Below are 26663 nucleotides of genomic sequence, written 5' to 3' on the forward strand. Positions count from 1 at the left end.
GGAGTGCAGTGGTGCAATCTTGGCTCACTGCAACCTACACCTCCTGGATTCAAGCAATTCTCCTGCCTCAGACTCCCAAGTAGCTGGGATTACAGGCACTCACCACTACATGCAGCCATATATATATATATATATACACATATTTTTTTTTGCATTTTTGGTACAGTGGGGGTTTCACCATGTTGGCTAGGCTGGTCTCAAACTCCTGACCTCAGGTGATCCACCCACCTTGGCCTCCCAAAGTGCCGGGATAACAGGTGTGAGTCATCACACCCAGCCATGATATCTCAGCTTTAATCATCTAATCTAGTCTCGGAAATCACTTTCAAAATAAGTTCAAGAAAATCACATTAGATTTAAAAAGTTATACTTTCTTCAAACACAATATTGTCATTCCAATAAATGCCAATCAATTTCCTAATAGAACCTTGCCAGTGCTTTGAATTCTCCTGTCCCAACTCAAAGACAAAATCTGTATGAAAACAAGTCCAAAATGATAAGTAAACTATTACACCTTTCTCTGAGGCCCATTGTTTGATCCATTTGAATAGCTGAACACAGAATCCAGGTTTTGCCTTTTATATTTTTCTTCATAAACAGTCTAATTAATATTCTGTCTCTGGACAGTACAATTTCATAAGCCAGCCCCCAAAGAGAGAAATATGCTCTTTTCCTTGAGATCTGGAGAATGCAATCAACATCCACTTTATAAGAAGGAGGATGCTAATAAATAAAACTACAAAATTGCATCACCTACTGGGAGGAATCCATTGCCAAGGAAAGTAATTTTACAAATGAAAAACCAAAGGGCAGTCAGTCCCCAGTGCCAGAGGATAGTTTTGATGAAAGAGTCACATGAAAGAGGGATTCTCACAATCAAATGGTTATCAGAATTATCTAGAGGACTATGAAAATGTACTAAACCTGAACGTCTCTCTAGACCCGCTGACCCGGATTCTCAAGAGGTTAGCACAAGAATACAATTTTTTTTTAGAGCTGCCAGTGATTCTGATGACCCACCAGATAGGCAATTCATTGATGTAGGACAGTGGTTCTCAAATTGTGGATCCCAACCAGCACCATCAGCATTAGAAGTGCACATTATTGGGCCTCCTTGAAGGCCTCCTGAATCAGAAATTCTGGGGGACAGGGCCCAGCAAGCAATCTGAGCTTTAGGAAGGCCTCTGGGTGATTCTGATGCAGGTGAAATGTGAGAATCATTGTTCTAGAGAACTTCAGTCAAGACTGGGCCAAAAAGAACAAAAAGATTTCATCCTTATCCAGTTAATTTCTAGAGATTCTGACAGTAATTACTTATGGAGGGAGCAAACAGAGCCTAAGGCTATACTAAATACGGCTATGAGGAAGAGGAGACACCTAAAGATGCTTAGAAGATTTCATGCCTAACAATAGGCATGTGAGAGAGTAATTGGGGAACTTCTGTTCATTTGCTGGGGCATTTTAAAGGGCTTATAACAATATCTTCTAGGTTACAGGAATAAACCTAACTTAATTGTTTTATTTATGTGAATTTTTGCTTGTCTGAACAGAAAAAAAAAAAAATCTCTTATTATGCTTGTGTATTTGTCCTTTTCCCCATTTCCTTCTGTTCCTGCAAGCATTGCACATCTATTTTCATTCCTAAATGATGCTTGATAGCTTCCTCGCTGACCTTTGTAACTTTGACTACTTCTCCAAGAATCTGAGACTTTAGAGCAGTATTTCTTAACCTTTTTTCATTATCACATCTCTAAGGAGGCTTTTAAAACATTTTTTTCCTTATCTCTTCTCCCCCATTTTATACCACAAATGTATGGCATAACTGTTTCTGTGCTACAGTTGATCCTTGAACAATGCTAATTTGAACTGTGTCAGTCCACTTAATTCCAGATTTTCTTCTTTCTCTGCCACCCCTGACACAAGAACATCAGGCCCCTCCTCTTCTTCCTCCTCTTCCTCCTCAGCCTTCAATGACCCATCTCTACTTAATGAATAGTACATATATTTCCTTATGATTTTCTTAATAACATTTTCTTTCTTTCTAGCTTACTTTATTGTAAGAATACAATCTATGACTACATGTAACATTTAAAAGTGTATGTTAATAGACTGTTTATGGTATGAGTAAGGCTTCCAGTCAATAGTAGGTTATTAGTAGTTAAGTTTTGGGGGAGTCAAAAATTATACTCAGATTTTTCACTATGCGGGGGTTATCACCCCTAAAATTCAAGCTGTTCCAGGGTCAACTGTATATCTATACCTGTGCCTCATGCATAAAAAGAGTAAGACTTCTTTCACCCACTAAGAACTAATTTGCATCCCCTTGGGGGATATCACCCTGTTGGGAATACACCCTTTAGAGTTATAGTTACAGTTGTGTTCTGATACATTAGAGGTAAAAAAAAAAAAAAAAAAAAAAAAAAAAAAAAAAAAGTCCCATTTATTATTCTCAATCAAATTAAATCTAGATTAATAATCAAATTGAAAACATGGGGCCGGGCGCGGTGGCTCAAGCCTGTAATCCCAGCACTTTGGGAGGCCGAGGCGGGCGGATCACAAGGTCAGGAGATCGAGACCACAGTGAAACCCCGTCTCTACTAAAAATACAAAAAATTAGCCGGGCGCGGTGGCGGGCGCCTGTAGTCCCAGCTACTCAGGAGGCTGAGGCAGGAGAATGGCGGGAACCCGGGAGGCGGAGCTTGCAGTGAGCCGAGATCGCGCCACTGCACTCCAGCCTGGGCGACAGAGCAAGACTCCGTCTGAAAAAAAAAAAAAAAAAAAAAAAAAGAAAACATGGGGCAGAAAATCCAGTCTCAGTCATGTTGGCGCTCACTCACAGCTGGAGTGGTACAGTGCTGCAAAATTGCAGAAGGGACCCTAGATTTCAGTTCATCATGATGGCCACTGAGATGCTCACAGTCCTGCCCCTCCAGGGGGCCGCAGGAAATCAGAGCAGAGGTTTCTCACTCACTCCTCTCCTCCCCCTTCCACTACCTGCCGAACACACACAAATCATGTACATTCCAACTTTTCTAGAATTGGGCAACTTTTCTGCTCCTTCAATCCTAGGAATTACCTCCCTATTAATCCAACTCCTCCTTCACTGAGCTCAGACTTTAAAAAACAAAAGCCTTTTAATTTAAGTTCCTCAGATACAAGGCTAACCTAGGTCACACATAGCTGCCCTCTGAAGGTGTGGCGGGACATTGATATCGCCCATCCTCTGCGGTAAACCAACAAGCCACATTTTTTCTCAATTAATTTTTCCTGCTATGTCTAAATTCTAGACTTTTCAGAGCTGGGCTAGATTTGACTGAAAGGAACACTTTCAAACCCTGGAGAAATCTATTCTCCAATAGGCTACTTGTTGAAAGAGTTCTTTTTTCAAACTGATATTCTACAGAAGAAGTTCAGGATTGGCTTCAGTAGGACAAGAGTTCTAATTCCATCACCACCATTTAATACCTACATGACCTCTATAATCTTTCATGTCTTTATCTGTAAATCAAGATAGAATAATAATACCTATTGCAAAGGGTCATTGTAGAGATTAAGAAAGCATGCATGATAAATTCTACCACAGTGCCCAGTATAAGGTGTAGGATAAATAAATGGCAATCTTACCATTGTTAGCACTAACTAACTCAACCAACTCAAATAAGATTTTTCTCATTCATTCATTCATCCATTTTAAGTACCAATTCGGGGAAGTGTCAAGGAGTACTGACTGGATAAATAATTTCACCATAAAGATTTCCTCTCCCTACGTCTACAAATGGAGAAGATGATTTTCTTTTAGCTCAAACCTAAGCTAAGATTGTCCTAAGGAAGTAGCCAGCGAGGAACCTGTATTAGAAAAGAAAGTGAAGTAATTCCTGAGTAAACAATGCCTGAAGGGGAAAAGCGAACTAAACTGAATATACCACAAAGTAGAATTTATTATTTTGGGACCCACCTTGGTTATAATCAAACTGTATCTGACCTCATTCCCTGGAGTGCAATGCCCTATCACCTGAGGATACTTCTCCATTGACACCTGCTTTGATCCAGGAATGTAATGTTCCATGCTTAGAATTGGCTAACAAGAAAGTTAACTGTGAACTGTAAACAGGTATGAATTGATATTCATCAGTAGATTTTTCTAAGAACTTCCCAACTTTTGCCTTGCTGTATTGCTCTTATAACTGATTCAGTCAGCAGGGAATAATTAGCAGCCATGCCACACAGGAACAAAGTGTGCAGACTTGAGTTGATGTTGTGCTTAATGAGCCTATTTAAAAAGTTACAAATCACCCAGCTTCCCATCAACCTCCCTCCACTTAGCGCTTTCTCATGTAGAGTGTGGCAAAAATCAGAACCCACGCTGATGGGGCTAACTCAGCCTTGAAATTTGCCATTTGCCTACACACCAAAGGCCAAGGTATGTAGAAAACTAAGAAAGAAGGCAGCTTTTTCTTGTTTGTTGCATGTACAAATACTACTGTGAGGTTAGTGGGAAATAAAGATCAGGAGAAACTATCAGCTGGGGACTTTCTTTGAGACATTTGAATGGATAAATATATGTATGACTGTCATCCTGATCACCAAATTAGATGTGAGTTACTCCTTTTAGGTGGCAAGAACTTTTAAAAAGGGGCTGTCTTATATAAATGTCTTAACAGTGTGCAAAGTCATTTTTACTTTGTGAATTATTTTCCAAAATCTTATTTTCTATGTTGGTCCTTCCCCAGGGTCAGAGAAGAAATTTCACAACCACTCACAATTTACCACATAGTTACTCTACAGAGATCCTCTTTTAAAAAGTCTAATGAATTTTGCACAGTTGGGATGTGGGAGAGTCAGAGAAGGTGGTGGGAGTCATCCCAGGACTGGCTGTTAAGCTGCCTCTTGCTCAGACGGACACCTTCTCTCTAGGAGACTTCCCACCTGAAGAACAGGGAAGGTTAAGTTCATTGTCTTTTACTTTTTCTTATTCTCCTTTTGCTTTCTGTCTTTCTCTTTCTCCAGTTAAGCCTGTTACAAATCTTACGCAATTGCCACTCTCCTTTTCAAATCTTATCTTAAGGGGAGTAAAGAGATTTTTCTTCCTTCAAAATAAGCAGACGAATAGGGATGTTTGACAAAATAGTTTTGCAGATTCCCCATTGCAAATGTCTTTGATTTGCCACACCTACTCGATGACACAGCCGCCCCAGTACCCCACCCCTTCCCTTTCTCATCACCTACCTGGATACCTCTTCTTGACATTCCTCCCTCTCCCACTTGTACTGCTTATTGCAAACATTGTCAGATTAATGTTTTCAAAACACAAGTGCTCTTGCCTTGCTACTGCTCATAGCAGCCACCAACCAAGAAGGAGCCAAAATTCACCAGTTACTAATAGAAGACTATAGTTATTCATTTCTCAAATATTAATACATCTTTTTAAGGCATATGTAAAAGGGCCCTGATATTTCTACATGAGCGTGTCATTTTAGGGACGTAAGCACAATTACTATACTTCAAATCATAATATCAATACAATTCAGAATGAAAACTTTTCCTTTTGTCACCCAGGAGCCACAGATAACACCCTGAAAAACTGCACAGATTTCAAAAGCTAAAGATCAGCTAATCCCACAATATGCTCACCCAAGAACTTACGTCTGAATGTCAGAGTCTTCCATCCCAACCCCATAGTGACTATCCAACCCCTGACAAGTTCTCTAATGGGATCTTGCCCCTCTACTGAGACCTGACTCCCCAATTTCCTCTACTCATGCAACCCATTCCCTCAGGATATTAGCACTGCCAAACAATGTCCCATTTGTTCCATCAATTCCTTTCAGCTCTATATATACGAACACTGAAGACCCCTAAAGAATTACAAATCCATGTTGTGCCATGCAGGTGTACCTTAAGTTTCTATAGCTTTTTCATGCTATAGAAGCAGTGTGATGAGTTAAGCTAAATTTGAATAGATTGTCTGGAATGTCTATGTTGCAGCTTCTTAAATCTTTCGAGAATTCTTCAGTCTACCACAGTGCTTCCCTTTTCAATATTTCTGTATCACTTATGTAAGAATGAGTATGGTTTGCTAACCTATTAGTATGGTCTCTGTTTGTTTCATGCTTATAATTCACAATTCTACAACTACATTGTGCATTCTTGGTGGGTAGAAGCCCTGTCTTTATATCTATTTTATTTCCAACAGCATTCACCTTGTGTTGAGCACATTAATAAATGTTTGTTGACCTAGCTTTTTATCTTGACTAATGTTTCATCTATGCTACATACTTTGGTTTGGAAATAAATTTTATTATTTTAGAAATATGTTTCAGTATTATGGATGTGTAGTACTATTAAGGGAATTAGTCATAGCAATAGTAGTTTAGAGATAACTAACCTCATAAGCCACTGGGTATCAATTAGAATACATTGAAAATATGATCTACAACATGCATGCATGATTGAGTACAAGCACGACAAAGGAAAATGTGACAAAGGAAAATGTGACAAAGGAAAAAGGGGTGGAAGAACAAACACTATTCCAAAAAAGAAGCCAAATAGCATACAATAAAATTAAGAAAAGATTATTGATGAACTTCTCCAATAATAACAAAATCCTCCTAACAGAAACACTTTTACATATAAAAGGAAATCTCTTTGGATGTCCACCAGGAGTGGGCAACAGTTACTAAGTGTCACTACATGGCAGATACTACTAAGTATTTTACACATAATAATATTCACATAAGAACTATAATTTAGGATTAACATCCCCATTTGTCAGATGAGAAAAGTAAAGCACAAAGAGAATAAGTAACTTGACCAAGATGATAAAGTTCATTGTTGGTAAAGTTGAGGTTTGAACCCAGACAACCAGGTCTGGAGTCTGTCCTGGTAACCCTGTGTCTTATAGTGTTCTTACATGAAGCAGAATTTGGCATGCAAAAATATTTTAGACAGCTTTTCTTACGTTTTTTAGTCTCTATGATATGTCTTAGGAAAAAAATGTTAAAAATCTTAAATTAAAACTAAAGAAAGTTCAAATGCAGTTTTCTTTTACATGCTGAAACCTATTTTCAATTTTAAAAATTAATTGACTTGAAAATAACTGGTGGCAAATAAATATGATAATGAACTTTGGAAGTGGCTGAGCCTGGTTGTTACCTGGGAAAACAGAGTTTGAATCAAAACATATCAAACAAGCATTCACACCACCAGAGATTTTCCATTATCTCTATTACAACACTGTTCTAAAAATGTTTCTTTAATAATTTACTTTATGGCTGGATCAAAAGCCATATTACTTTTCACTCTGTGAAAATAGTGTGTGAAAGTTCAGCTAAATTTTAATCAAGTGTTTGCCTGAAGCTTTCCAAAAAACGTATTGGAGGTTCATAATAAAATAGGAAACATTTCAATTTACAGAATGTCTTTGTTACAACTTTAATGAAGTATAAAATTATTTTCATTAGATTTACAACTCAAAATGGCTAGAATAGATTTATGTTATGCTGTGGTAACAAAAAGAAATCAGTAACTTGAAAAAGAACAAAGACATTTCTGTCTTGTGCTACCTGTCTAACTATATCTATAGGGATCCTGTTAAGTGGAAGGCAGGGGAAGAACTCTGCTCATTTTGTCACCCAAGGATGCACACTGACAAAGACCCTACCATTTTATGACTTCATCCCAACTTAGATTTCAAGTTCACCATGGCTGGGGAAAAAAGTGTATAGAATCACACACCAGATCTTTGATATGTCCACCCAGGAGTGGCACTTCATTATTAAAACATGTCACACAGCCATACCTAACCTCAACGCAGTCAATGGAGCTTACGCCCAAAGGAGAGAATTCTACAATCTTGGTGAGTGTAAATGATGACAACCACACATTTTTCTTTTCATTAACTTTCTTAAAGTATATCTTGTTAAATTAATGTATGGATCTAAAAAGTTAATATATTCAGATATTTCATTTTTAAAAACTTACTGTACAACAAAAGTGAAAGCTTAAGTAGTTTTATAATTTTTATATTGACAAGAGCTGCTTTGCTAGAAAATTTATTTATTTCGCAAATATTTATCAAGGTTTCGTTTATGTGAGACTTTCTTCTAAGTGTTAACAGCAATTCGAAAATAAATTTTAAAATATCAGGCATCAGGCTCACACCTGTCATCCCAGCACTTTGGGAGGCTGAGGTGGTCAGATCACTTGAGGTCAGGAGGTCGAGACCAGCCTGGCCAACATGGAGAAACCCCATCCCTACTAAAAAAATCCAAAAATTAGCCAGGCATGGTGGTGTGCACCTGTAATTCCAGCTACTAGGGAGGCTGAAGCAGGAGGATCACTTGAACCTGAAAGGCGGAGGTTGCAGTGAGCCAAGATTGCATCACTGCACTCCAGCCTGGGTGACTCTGTCTAAAAAAACAAAAATCAGGTATTTACTGCCACAGAGCTTAGAAAATAGATGTGATAAAATGTCTAAATAAATAAACAGAATATTTAATAGATAAATACACCAAAAAGGGTAAAGAAAATTGTCATATGTGTTTAAAGGAGAAAGAGTTTTGAATAACAGTTTCACAGCTGGGCACAACCTTAGGCATTGTGGGTTCCAGTCTTTTATTTTAAAGATGAGGAAAACAAGACCCAGAAAGGTCCATAGTGACTTGTCCAAAATCATTGAGTTAGGTAGTTGTTCAACGATTCCTCAAGAAGTAGAGCTTACTTGCTGTGCTGTAAATAAATGTCTCAGGAAAAACAAATACAAAAAAAAAAAAAAAAAAAGGAATGAGTATAGACATTTAAGGAGCACTAAGAGAAAAAAAGTTGGAGAGTTGACTAATTAAAATCAAAATTTCATTTCCAATTAGAAAAAGATCGATTTCCATAATGCTTAGACTAACACATTTACACTTTCAAAGCAGTTCAAGTAAATGCTATTTTTAATGAACCCATGTACCTTTAAAAATCCATAATGAAACTGTTTCTATACAACTTATTTTCTTGTCCCAGAGAGCACTAACCAAAATCTTTGAAAACTGGAATAGTAATTTAAATGCTAAGCCTAGTACCTTTTCAAAAACCCAGAGAGGAAGAGAGAAAATCCAAGATTCAAATTACAGCAACTTTATTAATTGCTGCTCAAAATGCCAAATTTACATATGTTTAAATAAATCTAGATGGCAGAACTGACCGCTAAGCATTTTTAGATAAATTACGTTCTTCGTCTTTAAAAAAACATCTTAATATTCCAAGCATTTGCCTTTTTGTCAAAGATAATAAATTTGATTAAGTTTATATAAATTACACTGCACTAAACAGGATAATAACTAAAAACACATGGAGAATAGAGTTAGCCTTACTCATTGCATCACTTCCAAATTTAAACCTAAGACCAAGCATATATGCTTGGCTTAGAGACTTTTTCTAGTCTTCTTTTTAAAGCTGCTATTCATAAAAAGGTCAATAGGTTGTCTTTTAAAAATAAATCTGTAATCACTACAAACTGTCACTGTATCTGACCAAAACCATGATGAAAGACCAGAGGCTAAGACTTGAGCGCAGTAGCTCAAAGAGTTAGAATGAAACAGTAGATGGAAGAATTCAAAGGCAGGGGCCAAGACCTGTCCCAGTCCCTCAACTGAAACAATCTATTTGACTTTTGATAGTCGTAACCTAGGCCATCTGAGCATTTCTTAATCCACAGTGACTCTAAGCGATGAGCTCACTGTTTCCAAAATAGTAGAAAACCACCATGAAGCCGTGGGTCTTAGGTTACCTTCTGAATCTTGCTGTGGAAGTTTCTAGGACACCACTATTTATTCTCCACAGCAGTGGCTTTCAACCGTCTTGCTTCCCCAGCCCACCGAGGCAATGCAACTCACCAGCCAAAAGAATTAAATCACATCACCAGTGGTTTTCATCTCGGGAAGGTGGGAGGATGCAAACTTAAGAAACATATTAAAACCCCAAGTTGCCTCCTAGTTCAGCATTTGTTTCTTTTCCTCCACCATGGCTATCAGTCGAAGAGCACTTTTGTAAAGCTTTGCAGTGAAACATCCTGACTGTTCAAGTTTATATTGTAAGCCTGTAAGGCTCAATGAAATGGAACGATGTCTGCTGAAAGAGAGCCTCAGATAACCCTGTTGACATTAGTCAGTGGGCAGAGTGTGCGCTGTGCACACATGCTTATCAAGTGTGAGCTGTGCACACATGCTTATCACGCAAACTTTAGTGTTCACAAAGCTTTAGAAGTTGAATACTTAATTCCCAAAATAACCTCATAAAGAAGATGTTATAGGCCCCATTTAAGATATCCTAAAACAAAGGTGCAGAGCGGTAAAGCGTCTGCTCAAAATCTCAGAATAAGAAAGTGGCAACGTGAAGAGCTAGACACAGGTTTATTTAACCTTACAAGATATACCCCAGATAATTCTACAAATCTACATCTACTAGATCATATCCCAAAGACTGCTCCTACTTCAAGGATAAAGAGGGAACAAACGGCAGTCCCAGGGTTCTAAGACAAGCACTCTCGTGGGGACCACTGGTCTTGGCACTGCCCCACCTCACTCCCGAATCCCACTACGTTGTGTACACATGAAATTGATTGAGAAAGGTGAAGCCATAAATTCTGATGTTATTGCACACAGTTCACCATAGGATAAAGTCTGAAACATCTTAACACAGCACCCAAAACTCTCCACAACCCCATCTAAACACTTAGTGACAAGCTCATCTGCCATTGTTGCCTAACTGACTGCAACTTCTAGTTCTGCCAAACTAATCCACTCACTCTTCCCCAAGTAAAAGTTGACTTGGCCAACCCACTCCAGAATAGCCTCTCCTTTATTAGAAGTTTTCAAGAAGCTGGGTGCGGTGGCTCATGCCTGTAATCCCTCCACTTTGGGAGGCCGAGGCGGGCGGATCACGAGGTCAGGAGATCAAGACCATCCTGGCTAACACAGTGAAACCCCGTCTCTACTAAAAATACATAAAAAAAAAAATTTGCCGGACATTGTGGTGGGCGCCTGGTAGTCCCAGCTACTTGGGAGGCTGAGGCAGGAGAATGGCGTGAACCTGGGAGGCAGAGCTTGCAGTGAGCCAAGGTTGCGCCACTGCACTCCAGCCTGGGCAACAGAGCGAGACTCTGTCTCAAAAAAAAAAAAAAACATTTTCAAGAAATCCCCACATGACCTGTTCATTGGGCATCTATTTTAGAATGTCCCAAACTATATTTTATGTGACAAGAGTGTCTTGTGTCCATAGACTGGTGACAGAAATACAGAATGTCATAGCTAGGAGACAGCTGAGAGACTGTCTGGTCCAAAACCCTCAGATTATAGAAAAGGAATGTAAACCCAAGGTCACGCAATGGATGGACAAATTATATAACTATGGTGTTTATTCAGATTTAATTATCATTTTATTTTACTATTTAGATAAGGGAGTTATCAATATTAGTTATCAGCTGTACATTAATTATGTTGCTAGTCAAAAACTGGCGATGAAATAACTTATGGCAGAGCTGGGCTTGGAACCCTATTGCTCCGGCTCCTTCTTGGAACCCAAATCCCTGTTAATCAGATGAGTATATTCCATAGCAGCTGGCCCAGGATGTGTACACAGCAGGCATTTATTAACTGATTCCTTAATTACAGTTTATTTATCCCAAGAAGTTCCCATCCAATTAAAATGTTATTCATATGCATGACACATGTAAACAAGATTTTTCAGGCCAATAATATTTTAAAGTAAGTATTCATCTTTGATCCCTCCCTTTCTCTTATACACCATATCCATGTGCTTTTCATTTTATCTCCAAAACCCATCTGCTTTTCACCCTCTTCACTTCCACCAGCCCAACCCAGGCCATTATCATTTCTTTCCTGGACTAGCACAAAATATTCCCATTGGTCTCTCTTCCATTTTCCCTCAGACCCTATTCAATCATTTCCCTGCACAAGCACATCATCCACCTACCCACCAACTTAAAAACATTCCATGGCTTCCCATTTCACTTAGGGTAAGGTCTAAACCCATTGCCATAATGTGTAACCTGTCTCTACATTCTCTTATCCTTCATTTTCTGCCCACTTGCTGCTTGGTTTTCCTTCTGTCCTTCAAGCAGACCGGGCTCTTGTTTGCTCCAGAGTCTTTCATACACATGCTGCTCTCCTGTCTGGAAGAGCTCGCCCCTCCATGCCTCTTAGGACTGTCTTTACAGGCTTCCTGAGTCAGTTCATGTCACTTCCTTGGAGAAGTCCTCCCTTTCAAATCAATTCCCTCATTGCCATCACCTCCATCATTCCTTACCTCAATATTTTCTTTCCTACATTCTACTTGCCACAATTTGTATTTATTTAGGGCACTTGTTTTATGCCTGTGTCTCCTCCATCCCAACCCAAACTGAACAAATGAAGACAAGTATCGTGGCTATGTTATTCTCACAATAGTATCCCCCTGTCTGCCATCAAGCCTGGCTCAGAAGAGCTACTCAACACATTTCTGTTGAATACATGCCTTCAAATATTCACAAATATTTATAGATAGATAGATGATTGATAGATAGATAGACATGACTTCATCTAAGAGGCTACCATAAATAAGATAATATTTTACCACAAAATGTAATTTACTAAATGTATATGAGTTATACTGACTTATTTTGTTCTTTAACAGAGAAATGTGGTTGAAATAGTAAATCTAGATTTCAACAGAGATTTGACTACTCCTCTGATCATATCCTTTTGGAAGAAAATGTCTTATGTATGAGTTATCAGTGTTCTTAAGTTTCTGAAGCTTCCCAGGAGATTCTGTCCGATTCAGTGACTAAGGGATGACACTAGGAATTTGACCTTATAAAATATACCCCAGATAATTATTTTGATCAAAGAAGTTTGGAGAATATTGGGCTATATCAGTTGTTTCCAACCTTGGCTGCCCATTAAAATCACCTGAGGAGCTTTAAAGAATGTTAATGCCTGGATCCCACACCAGAGATTCTGACTTAATTGGCCTGGCATGGGGACTAGACACCAGGATTTCTAAAAGTTGTTCAGTTAACTCTAATATTCAGCAAAAGTTGAAAGCTACTGTGCCTGATGACAACATGATAAGATAGACTGGTAATGAATTGAAAAACCATACCAAAGAGGCACCAATTAACAGACTCATGACAACCCATGAGCCAGTTCCTTCGAATAGTAACTACAGGCTTTGATATTGAGGCTTTCCTGATCAGGATTTACCAGTGATTTAGAGGGAGGTAAAGAAGCATGCCTAACAGTCTTTTCTATTGCATAAAACTGTGAAGAATAATAAATAGTTTGGAGACAGAATTAGAATCTAAAATATTCACGAGGCTGGAGCCATAGGGCAACAACTGTTCTAAATGAGTAACTGCATAAAGATAGAATGGAAGGGACACTGCTCAGCAGCACAATAATTTGACAAAGACGAGGATTTATCTAGCAGTGAGCTCCATAAGTATTTACAGGATCATATAGCTATCAAGTGTATTATTTTCCTTAAAGGCAATATAATATTTAGCATCAATAATTAATTACCACATAATATTTATTTGGTATATAATATTTGTTTAGCAATGTGATATTTACCATAAATATATTTAGCGTCCCACGGTATCCTGAAATCAGGGTCATCATAGAAAAAGAAGGGCATGACAAATGAGACCACACATTTGCAGAGTGGAGCAAAGTAGCCTGTGGAGAAAGAAATAGGGATAAGAGGAGAAACAGACATGACATTGTCTTACAAATATTTGAAGGATTTTGTGTGGAACACGAATTAGATTTATTTTGAAGGCACCAAAGGTTAGAACTGTGAACAACAGATAGAAGCTATAAGAAGACAGAGACTTCAGCTCAATGTGAACAAGAACTTTCCAATAGAAATGTCTAGAGGTAACGTGAGCTGCCTTGGAAAGTAGAGTATTCCCATTACCGAGAGTCTTCCAGGCCTAGAAGGAAGAAGCCTCAGGTGATCATATCTTTCCACATAATCCTTCCTTACTGATCCATTTGTTATTACAGTTGCAAAGGCACGGAGTAGATGAGAAAAGTTGGCAAAGATCTATTAGAGTCTGGGACTTTCTTGTTTGGATAAGGAGGATCTTGCCAAGGCTTGATCTTTATCCTAAGCAGTAAACCTCTCCACTTGTTCTTCCATTTTTGTCTCATTCATTCATTTGTTTCTGGCTCAAGCCCAATAGTCCCCCATTACTCTTTCTCATCTAGTTTTTGTAGCCCCTAAAAAGAAAAGATTCATAAGGCAGTCTTTGACTTTTATTATTATTATTATTATTAGAGACAGGGCCTTGCTATGTTGCCCGAGGCTTGTCTTGACCTCCTGGTCTCGAGCAATCCTCCCACCTCAGCCTCTCAAAATGCTGGGCCTATAAGCATGAGCTACTGTGACTGGCCTTTGATTTCTAACAATACCCAGTAATTTGGCAAAGGTAGTTGTAGAATTTACACTTTTTTCAAACTGTTTATTTTAAATAGTTTCCTCCTTTTCCCCAGTTCCAACCAAAAACATTATGAAAATAATGCATAAATCTGTCTTGACATAGTAATCCCATATTTATTCCTAATTCTGTCTAAATTCTGCTTAAATTTTAGTCTTTCAATCCTCCCCTTTTCTTCGTTTCCTCTCCTGTCATGGGGAGATTATTCTGTCAACTCAGAAACAGTTTTCATTTCAAAAAGGGTTTCCCTCCTCTTTTACCTGTATTTTTACCACTGTTGCTAGATAGGTATGATCCAGTTTGCAAAATCAAACAAGACCACATAGTATTCATCAAGATCAATATATTAAGGTCTGGAAAAACTCATTTCCATACAGTGAGATATTTGCCATGCTCCCTCTTTGTCAAGCACACTCTGGTCTTGAAACATGTCCGAAAAACACAGAGTTCCAGACTTAAGCATTTAAAAACTGTATATCATTTATCACTACAGAAAAATACATATAATGATTGCACATCTGCAACCAGTAAGTTCATTGCTGGTGCCTGGATGGAGTAGAGAGGAATGACTAACGCTGTCCCTGTTCCCATAGAACTCTGGAGGAGAAGGACATGAATCAGATAATTACCCCAATAAATGTGGAATGAAAACATGGTCAGTGCTATAAAGAATAATACATGGAGCTTTTAGGGCAGAGGAAAAATTGAACAAGGTCAGAAGGTCATGCATGACTTGAAGGCAGAAATGGCCTATATAGCTAAAAGTAGACATTTTCAGTATCTCCATAGAACTAAAATCTGAGATACATGGTAAAAGTTCAGTCCTTAGAAAAGTCTTCTCCTCCCTCCATTGTCACTCTCTAATGTATTGCCAGTTTTATTTTTCCTATAGCATTTATCCCTTTTTTTTTTTTTTTACATAGTCACTGTTGACATTTTTATTTTCTGTCCCTTACTAGAATCTAAGCCCCAGAAAGGCCAATTTTTCTGTCTTCTTCACCACTATCTCATCAACCACATACAGTAGTTACTCAATACATATTTTGAGTATTGTTGAATATTTTAATCTTGCTCATTTGTAAATGGCTTGTCATTGCAAAGAATGAGAAACATATTCAACAAGTATAGAAAAGCCATTTGTGACCATTTAGAACCAAAAGAAGTATTAATATTTTGTTTTTTTGTTTTTTTGTTTTTTTGTTTTTTTGGTTTTTTTTTTGAGACGGAGTCTCGCTTTGTTGCCCAGGCTGGAGTGCAGTGGCGCAATCTCGGCTCACTGCAAGCTCCGCCTCCCGGGTTCATGCCATTCTCCAGCCTCAGCCTCCCGAGTAGCTGGGACTACAGGCGCCCGCCACTGCGCCCGGCTAATTTTTTCTATTTTTAGTAGAGACGGGGTTTCACCATGGTCTCGATCTCCTGACCTTGTGATCCTCCCGCCTCGGCCTCCCAAAGTGCTGGGATTACAGGCGTGAGCCACCGCGCCCGGCCAGTATTAATATTTTGAAAGGAGATTTTCATTAACATAAATAGTAGTTTTCTGTCACAGTTATTTCCTCAGGCAGCCAACCTGAAGCTAGCATTGAGCAAAGGTGGATAAATGTCATCCCCTGTGGGTGGCTCCAAAAAACTGTGGTCATCACCAAGTTCAAAGAGTCTCTTAGCTTCCCTATTGCTATGAGATTATTCCAGCCACTTAAGAGCTCAACGGGGGCATGGCATCCACCAAAGTTGCCCACAGGATCCATGTAACACAGTCTTGGCCTCCAGCCTCAAAGCCACATCTCTTCCCAGAGGTCCACCTGCCCAGGCAAGACCTTTCACATATACCACCCTCAGTCCAGCCAAAGGGAGCTCCTCTCGTGCCCTCCTCTGACCAGACCAACCCCACAGAGCATGGAGCATATAGTTACTTGCAGCCCACTCTCTCTCTTCCTTGATCACTCTAAGCACTCAAGAGTCTGGAGCTCCTTACCCCAACAACTCCGAGCCTGATTTAAGGCCTGCATGAGCCTCTTCCCAGAGCTCCGTCCTCCCAAGGGCAGATGGAGCTACTCTGCACACTCTCAGGCCTCAGAAGCTGCTATTTGTTGTGGAGAGACTAGGGCACAATTATAGGGGGTGTCCACATGCTTGCAGGAGAGGCTTTTCATGGTAATGAATGGAGCTGCAGGTGAGAAGAGAAAAGGGCCTTTTGTCCCCTGACCCCACTCTCCCCACAATGAATCTACCCACAGGGCCTCAGCACTTGCCTCTGGGGCCACCTCTAAGACTATCACCCTGTCCCTGCTGGCGTAGTAGTCTTTCCTCTTCATTTCTTCTCATCTCATGGCAAATCTGACTTCATTTTTGGGTTTTCTTAAAGCTATTTCCATACTACCAAATCCATCACCTCTTCTTTATTCCCACCACTACACCCTACCTTTTTAGAAGTTACCCTTAGATAACTTCTAAATGTCTCTATACTCTTCTCCTCAACACCCACCTATCCTCCATCCTATTCTGCCATTGTGAGAAATTTTCTAAATTGGCTTAAAAGCCTCTGGAGTCTCTCCAGCACTTTCTGAATAGATTTGAAACTCCTTAGCATGGATGGAGGGTCTCCAGCCTATTGCTCCAGTGCCAGGTCCAGTCAATCACAAGGGAAGACCATGCCCTTCCACACCTCTGATCTCTTGCACCTGCACTCTGCTTGGTCTGCAGCACCCATTCCAGCCACTTAGCACTCACTCTTCTCCCTGATGTAACTTAAGGGGCACTACTTTTGGAAAGCCTTTTAGAACTTTCATCTGACTTAGGGAGCCCTCCTCTGGGCTCCCAAAACACTGAAGCACCACTCTGTTATATTTCTCTGCTTTAACCTAAAATAATAAATCCCTTAAAAGCAAGGACCAACTCTTTTGTCTGTACTTCCACCACCAGAAATATAGATTACTTTTTAAAAAAAAAAAAAAAACTTTTTTAAAACCACTGTATATAGCTGTATGTAAGGCATTCAGACTTGGAAAATCTTCCATAATCATTTTGAAAACTGAAAATCACTTCCTGCTTCTGGTTTGTGAGAGCTGTATTTATTATTCTTCTTTATATAAAATAAAGACCTTGAAGGTAAAACCACACAATTTACATAAGTGAAAATACTATTAGTAAACAAACAGTGTGAAAAACGTTCATCCATGCTAGCAATCAAGAAACGCAAATTAAAGCAATGTTGAGAAACATTTTGCACATTAGACTAGCCAAAAATATTTAATGACAAAAACCTAAGGTTGATTAGAGTGAAACTGTTACATCTTTGACTGTTTCTGGCATTGTAAATTGTTACAACCTTTTTGGAAAGCAATTAGGCAATATTTATTTAGAATTCATGAAGATATTCATACCTTTTGACCTAGTAATTGTACTCTTGGGATTTAGCCTACTCAATACAAGTTTTTTAAATTCTACAAAATGCTACAAAGTATTCAATGGTGCGTTATAATAGCAAAACCCTGAAAGTAGTGTAGTTGCCCAAATGTGTCTTAACATACATAAACATAAGCTGGGATAAGATGTTTGCAACCCACATAATAACCAATAAGGAATTCATACCAAAACAAGATTTTACAAACTCCTACAAATTAATAAGAAAAAACAAACCAGCAGGAGATATTTGAACAGGCATGAAATGAAACTTTTTATTTCAAAGATTATAAAATATGAATTGTCAATAGACATTGAAAACAATGCGCCACTTCATTGAGAATTCAGAAAAATGTAAATTAAAACCAAACTAAGCTATCATTTACATTCACCTAAATGGCAAAAATAAATAAGTGACAGCCAAATGTTGATTGCCCATGACTTATAACCTAGGAATTTTTGTCTTCAGAATCTGTCTAGCCTAGAGGACCTGGAGTTACACTACAAGATAGGCACAAGAAGGTTTGTAGCAGCACCTTTTGTGAGAGCAAATTACCAGAAATAGCCCAAACGTCTATCAGCAGCAAAATAAATTATGGTATATTCCACAATGGAATACTACACATCACAGAAAATGAATAAACTATACTGTACACTGCAACATAGAGGAATCTAGGTTAAATTGTTGGGTGGATAATCCAAGTAAGATGAAAGTGTATAAAGTACAATTCCATTTGTAGAAATTTCAAAAAAATTCACAATTAAGTTTATTGGTTAATTATTGGCTAATTGGTTAGAGATATACCAATATGAAAAACTAATTAAAGCCTTGGGGAAAAAATACCAAATTTAGAATAATTTCCTCTGGGGAGGTTAAGAAAAAGAGATTGGAAGGGGACACAGGAACTCACAGGTAAAGGAGGGTTTCCATTTCTATAATTGGGTGGTTAGCATGTGAGAATTAGTTGTATTATTGTTCTTTATATCACCACATATTTTGTAAATATTATTTTATATCTTCTCAATATTTAATAAAAATTCTTTGTATTAATAAAAAGGAGTAGGTCACAAGATGCAAATATAATATATCCCACCCATATAAAGTAGAGACATATCAGCACAAATGGTCACGTGAGATGTAGACAGAATGTTATCAGTAAATAGACAGAATGTTATTAGTGGTCTCGGCCATGGCTACAAGGCAACTTAAATTTGATTGGAAAGGTTAAATTTTCAGCATTATTATGTATAATCTTAATATAGCAAAAGAAAATTATAAACATTCCATTTTGGAGAGTAAAAAGAAGTAGATCCATGTGATGGGATTTAATTTGGATATATTTTGCCTGTAGGACTTTTCCTGCATTTCCTTTTTGTCCTTTTCCCTTGATAGCCATCACTTTAATATCATTCACTGTCTCAAAGGTCACTCATTGATTGGAGGACACCAAAGAGAAAAAAAAGAGAGGAAAAACTCTTGGCCTTAAACTTCAAAATAGACTGTGTGCATCCCTAACAGAGGAAAAAGCTTGAAAGCCAATGCTATTGATTTGCCAGATCATGCATTTGGAACTTACTGAAGTAAGCTGAGTTTAGAATTCATGCAATCCATAATAAATGGTAATGACAGTAGTTGCAGAGCCTCACTATACTTGAAAGAACTCAAATTTCTCTTGTATATCCAAAAGGGATACAAAATAGGACAGGTAGAGCCTTCTAATTGGGACTAAGGAAACATAAAGTGAGCTACATGGACATAACTCATGGCCAGGGCAGACTCCAACATATCAGCAGATGCAGCAATGCAGAGACCAGCAATTAAAGATACAATGGATGAGTTATACCTCGGCAGATGCCAGAGGATGTTGGCCATATGCCCCTTCCCACTATTGCCTAAACACAGCATAACAACACATCACCTGAAACTAAAATGTTACACTGAGGAGAAGGGAGGGGTTGAATTTACTAAAAGCTCATTTCAAAAGTTTGAATCTATCTGGAAGTAACTCCTTAGGTTTCATCATTAGGAACAATGGACCTGGAATAAAAATAAAGTTTGGGATAAAAGAAATGAAGGTATATTTGTTGTGCAGAGCTTGGGAAATGTCATAATCAATACATCTGTATTTTTAATCCCATTAAAAAGGCATGTGGGTTTGCATAAAAACATTCTGAAAAAACAGGGGATTTTTATTCATATATATATCCTAAAATATTTTACAATAAGCATGTGTTTTGAGACTGGACAAAATTATAAAGCTAACTCCATTTTTGAAATATAAAAAAACTATGTAAATTCAATGTTATTACTTTTTCCTCTTTCCCAGTACTGTGTATTTAGCATCTGAATTATGGTAATGTAGGGTTTTTTTATACCTACACATATATTACATTTTTTATGAAAGTAATGCATTAAAAGAATATCCAAAAGATTTAATCAGAAAACAAACTAAGAAAATTCATCATGACCTGTCCTGCCCTAAAAGAAATACTAAAAGGAGTTCTTCAGGCTAAAATCAAAGAATATCATATAGTAACTCAAATCTACAAAAAGATAAAAAGGTCACCAGTAAAGGTAACTACATGGGTAAATATAAGAGACGGCATAAATGTATTTGTGTTTGTAACTCTTTTCTTCTTTCATATGTTTCAAAAGACAACTGTACAATGCAATAATTATAAAATTGTGTAGGTGGGCTTATAATGTATAAAGATGTAATTTGTGTAACAAGAATCACACAAGTAGAAGGTGGGAATGAAGCAGTATTCAAACAAATTTTTGTATTGAAATTAAGTGGATAATAATTAGCAAATAAAATTTAAAATTGATATTAAATCTCCAATGAAACTACTAAAAAAACAAAAACCTCAAAACTACAGTAAAAGTAACAAAAAGGGAATTAAATAGTACAAGGGAAATATCAATTTAACACCAAAGAAAGCAGTAAAACAAAAAAGACATCAGACTCACAGATAACAAATAGCAAGAGATCAAATGTAAATGCTACTTCTTACTAGTAATTACATTAAATATAATTGATTAAACACTTTAATCAAAAAGCCGAGATTAGCAGACTGGATGAAGAAAAAGGAAAAAATATGATCCAAATATATGCTTTCTATAAGATACACATTTTAGTATCAAAGGCACATATAGGTCAAAAAAAAGACATGGAAAATATATATCCTACAAAGAGTAACCAAAAGAGAATTACTAAAGTGGTTATACTAATATTCAACTAAATATGCTTTAAAACAAAAATGTTTTCTAGAGACAAAAGACATTTTATAATAATAAAAAGACCAGCCCATGAGGAAAATATAATAATTATAAACTTATATGTACCTAATAACTGAGCCCCAAAATGTATGAAGCAAACACTGACAGAATTAAAAAGAAAAATAGGCAATTCAAAGTGAATAGTTGGAAATTTTAATATCCCCACTTTCCATAAAGAATAAAACAAATAGGCAGAGATCAACAAGGAAACAGAATACTTGAGCAATTATCCCTAACAGACATCTTATAAAACACTCTATCTAACAGTAGCAAAATATGCATTCTTCTCAAGCACATATTCTCCAGGATATCCCATATGTTAGGCCATAAAACAATCCCAAATTTTTTTAAAGAATCAAAATCATACAGCATATGTTCTCTGACACAGTAAAATGAAAATTGAAATCATTAAAATAAGGAATGTTGAAAATTTATAAATGCATGTAAACTAGATAACAAACTCTTAACCATTGGATCAAAGGAGAAATCACAAGGCAAATTAGAAAATACTTTGAAATTAATGAAAACAAAAGCACAACACACTAAAATTATTAGTGCAGTTAAATATGGGCTTAGAGGAAAATTAAGAGCTCTAAATGTTTATATTTTAAAAAGAAGAAAAATCCCAAATCAATAACATAATCTTCTACCTTAAGAAACTGGGGGAAAAAAGAGCAAACTAAACCCAAAGCAAGCAGAAAGAAGAAAATAACAGAGTGAAAATAATTGAAATAGGGGATGTAAAAGCAACAGAAAAAAAATCAGTGAAACCAAAAGTTGCATCTTTTAAAAGATCAATAATACAGACAAATCTTTAGCTAGACTGACTGTATCAGTCCACTAGGGCTTCCATAACAGAATGCCTTAGTCTGGGTGGCTTAAACAACAGAAATTTATTTTCTCACAGTTCTGGAGGCTATAATTCCAACATCAAGGTGCCAGCAGGGTTAGTTTCTGGTGAGTTCTCTTTCCTTGGCTTACAGAGGACTGTAAACAAAATAGTAAACAAACAATGAATAGAATAGAACTTTCTGAACCTGATAAATGATGTCTACAAAAAACTCCACAGCTAGCATACTTAAACGTGAAAAAACTGAACGCTTTCCCTTAAGTTATTAATAAAACCAAGGTGTCTGTCCTCTTCACTTCTATTTACCATTGTACTGGATATTCTAGCCAGGGTAATTAGGCAAGAATAAGAAATAAAAGATATCCAGATTGGAAATAAAGATGTAAAACTACCTCTGGTCTGCAACTCCCAGCAAGATCAACACAGAAGGTAGGTAATTTCCGCATTTCCAACTAAGGTGCCCAGCTCATCTCACTGGGACTGGTTAGACAGTGGGTGCAGCCCATAGAGGGTGAGCCAAAGCAGGGTAGGGTGTTACCTCACCTGGGAAGTGCAAGGGGTCTGGGAACTCCCTCCCCTAGCCAAGGGAAACCCTGAGGGACTGTGCCATGATGGTGCATTCCAGCCCAGATACTAGGCTTTGCCCATGTTCTTTGCAACCTGCAGACCAGTAGATTCCCTCAGGTGACGACACCAGCAGGGCCCTGGGTTTCAAGCACAAAACTTAGCAGTCGTTTAGGCAGACACTGAGCTAGTTGCAGGAGTTCTTGGTTTTTTGTTTTCTGTTTTTTTTTTTTTTTCTTTTTTCCATACCCCAGTGGCACCTGGAATGCCAGCAAGGCAGAATCATTCACTCCCCTGGAAAGGGGGCTAAAGCCAGGGAGCCAAGTGTTCTAGCTCAGCAGATCCCACCCCTACAGACCCAGCAAGCTAAGATCCACTAGCTTGAAATTCTCACTGCCAGCACAGCAGTCTGAAGTCGACCTGGGATGCTCGAGCTTGGTGTGAGGAGGGGCTTGAGTAGGCAGTTTTCCCCTCACTGTGTAAACAAAGCCACTGGGAAGTTTGTACTGGGCGGGGCCCACCACAGCTGGGCAAAGCCACTGTAGCCAGACTGCCTCTCTAGATTCCTCCTCTCTGGACAGGGTATCTCTGAAAGTAAGGCAGCAGCCCCAGTCAGGGGCTTATAGATAAAACTCCCATCTCCCTGGGACAGAGCACCTGGGGGAATAGGCAGCTGTGGCACAGCTTCAGCAGACTTAAACATTCCTGCCTGCCGGCTCTGAAGAGAGCAGCAGATCTCCCACCACAGTGCTTGAGCTCTGCTAAAGGACAGACTGCCTTCTCAAGTGGGTTTCCCCGTGCCTCCTGACTGGGAGACATTTCCCAGCAGGGGTCGACAGACACCTCATACAGGAGAGCTCTGGCTGGCATCTGGCGGTGATACTCAGGAAACAGGGTCTGGAGTGGACCTCCATCAAACTCCAGCAGACCTGCAGCAGAGGGACCTGACTCTTAGGAGGAAAACTAACAAAGAGAAAGGAATAGTATCAACATCAACAAAATGGACGCCCACACAAAAACCACACCCAAAGGTCACCAGCATCAAAGACGAAAGTTAGATAAATCCACCAAGATGAGGAAAAACCAGCTCAAAAAGGCTGAAAATTCCAAAAACCAGAACACCGCTTCTCCTTCAAAGGATCACAACTCTTCTCCAGCAAGGAAACAAAATTGGATGGAGAAAGAGTTTGACAAATTGATAGAAGTAGGCTTCAAAAGGTGGGTAATAACAAACTCCTCCAAGCTGAAGGAGCATATTCTAACCCAATGCAAGGAAGCTAAAAAGCTTGAAAAAAGGTTAAACGAATTGCTAACTAGAATAACCAGTTTAGAGAAGAATTTAATGACCTGATGGAGCTGAAAAACATAGCATGAGAACTTCATGAAGCCTACACAAGTATCAGTAGCTGAATTGGTCAAGTGGGAGAAAGTATATCTATCAGAGATTGAAGATCAACTTAATGAAATGAAGCATGAAGACAAGTTTAGAGAAAAAAGAATGAAAAGGAATGAACAATGCCTCCAAGAAATACGGGACTATGTTAAAAGACCAAACCTACGTTTGATTGGTGTACCTGAAAGTGATGGGGAGAATGGAACCAAGTTGGAAAATACTTTTCAGGATATTATCCAGGAGAACTTCCCCAACCTAGCAAAACAGGACAACATTCAAATTAGGGAAATACAGAGAACACAAAAAGGATACTCCTTGAGAAGAGCAACCCCAAGACACATAATCGTCAGATTCACCAAGGGTTGAAATGAAGGAAATAATGTTGAGGGCAGCAGGAGAGAAAGGTCGGGTTGCCCACAAAGGGAAGTCCGTCAGACTAACAGTGGATATCTCTACAGAAACCCAACAAGCCAGAAAAGAGTGGGAGCTAATATTCAACATTCTCAAAGAAAAGAATTTTCAGCCCAGAATTTCATATCCAGCCAAACTAAGCTTCATGAGCAAGGGAGAAATAAATCCTTTGCAGAGAAGCAAATGCTGAGAGATTTTGTCACCACCAGGCCTGTCTTACAAGAGCTCCTGAAGAAAGCACTAAATACAGAAAAGAAAACTGGTACCAGCTACTGCAAAAACATACAAAATTGTAAAGACCATCTACACTGTGAAGAAACTGCATCAACTAACGGGAAAAATAACTAGCTAACATCATAATGACATGATCAAATTCACACATAATAATGTTAACCTTAAATGTAAATGGGCTAAATGCCCCAATTAAAAGATACAGATTGGCAAATTAGATAGAGTTGAGACCCATCCATATGCTGTATTCAGGAGACCCATGTCATGTGCAAAGACACACACAGGCTCAAAATAAAGGGATGGAGGAAAATTTACCAAGCAAATGGAAAGCAAAGCAGGAAAGCAAGGTACAATCCTAGTCTCCGATGGAACAGACTTTAACCCAACAAAGATCAGAAGATACAAAGAAGGGCATTACATAATGGTAAAGGGATCAATGCAACGAGAAGAGCTAACTGTCCTAAATAAATATACACCCAATACAGGAGCACCCATATTCCTAAAGCAAGTTCTTAGAGACCTACAAAGAGACTTAGATTCCCACACAACAATAGTGGAGACTTTAACACCCCACTGTCAATAAAAGACAGATCAATGAGACAGAAAATTAGCAAAGGTATTCAGGACTTGAACTATGCTCTGGACCAAGTGGACCTAGTAGACATCTACAAAACTCTCCACCCCAAATCAACATTACATATATTCTTCACAGCACCACATTACACTTATTCTAAAATTGACCACACAATTGGAAGTAAAACACTCCTCAGCAAATGCAAAAGAATGGAAATCATAATGAACAGTCCCTCAGACCACAGTGCAATCAAATTAGAACTCAGGATTAAGAAATTCACTCAAAACCATACAACCACGTGAACCTGAACAACCTGCTCCTGAATGACTGCTGGGTAAATAACAAAATTCAGGCAGAAATAAATAAGTTATTTGAAATCAATGAGAAAAAGACACATTATACCAGAATCTCTGGGACACAGCTAAAGCAGAGTTTAGAGGGAAATTTATAGCACTAAATGCCCACAGGAGAAAGCAGAAAAGATATAAAATCAACACCCTAACATCACAATGAAAAGAACTAGAGAAGCAAGAGAAAACAAATTCAAAACCTAGCAGAAGATAAGAAACAACTAAGATGAGAGCAGAACTGATGGACATAGAGACATGAAAAACCTTTCAAAAAATCAATGAATCCAGGAGATGGTTTTTTGAAAAGAATAACAAAATAGATAGACCTCTAGCCAGACTAATAGAGAAGAAAAGAGAGAACAATCAAATAGACACAATAAACATCATAAAGGCGTATCTCCACTGATCCCACAGAAATACAAATTACTGATGGTACTATAAACACCTCTGACAGTGCTAAAAATACCTGTATGCAAATGAACTAGAAAATCTAGAATCCCTGAATAGACCAATAACAAGTTCTGAAATTGAGGCAATAATTAATAGTCCACCAACCAAAAAAAAGTCCAGGACCAGACAGATTCACAGCTGAATTCTACCAAAGGTACAAAGAGGAGCTGGTAACACTCCTTCTGAAACTATTCCAAACAATAGAAAAAGAGAGACTCCTCCCTAACTCATTTTATGAGGCCAGCATCATCCTGATACCAAAACCTGGCAGAGACACAACAACAACAAAAAAAAATTTCAGGCCACTATCCCTGATGAACATTGATGCAAAAATCCTCGATAAAATACTGGCAAAACAAATCCAGCAGCACATCAAAAAGCTTATCCACCATGATCAAGTCGGCTTCATTCCTGGCATGCAAGGCTGGTTCAACATATGTAAATCAATAAACATAATAAACATAATCCATCACATAAACAGAACCAATGACCAAAAGCACTTGTTTATCTCAGTAGATAAAGAAAAGACCTTTGATAAAATTCAATACCCCTTCATGCTAAAAACTCTCAATAAACTAGGTATTGATGGAACATATCTCAAAATAATAAGAGCGATTTATGACAAACTACAGCCAATATCATACTGAATGGGCAAAAGCTAAAAGTATTCCCTTTGAAA

General features: G+C 38.2%; 1 long non-coding RNA gene across 1 annotated transcript in view; it reads right to left on the reverse strand.

Annotated features, from left to right (window-relative positions):
- The window catches only part of LOC105496664 (uncharacterized), a 53670-nt gene extending 31551 nt beyond the window's left edge, over positions 1-22119 (reverse strand). The window contains exon 1 of the long non-coding RNA XR_011623080.1: positions 22067-22119. This is a non-coding gene — a long non-coding RNA (uncharacterized lncRNA). The remainder of the gene's footprint in view (positions 1-22066) is intronic.
- Positions 22120-26663: the final 4544 nt, after the last annotated feature.

Source organism: Macaca nemestrina, chromosome 5, assembly GCF_043159975.1.
Source record: "Macaca nemestrina isolate mMacNem1 chromosome 5, mMacNem.hap1, whole genome shotgun sequence".
NCBI classification, from domain to species: Eukaryota; Metazoa; Chordata; class Mammalia; order Primates; family Cercopithecidae; genus Macaca; species Macaca nemestrina.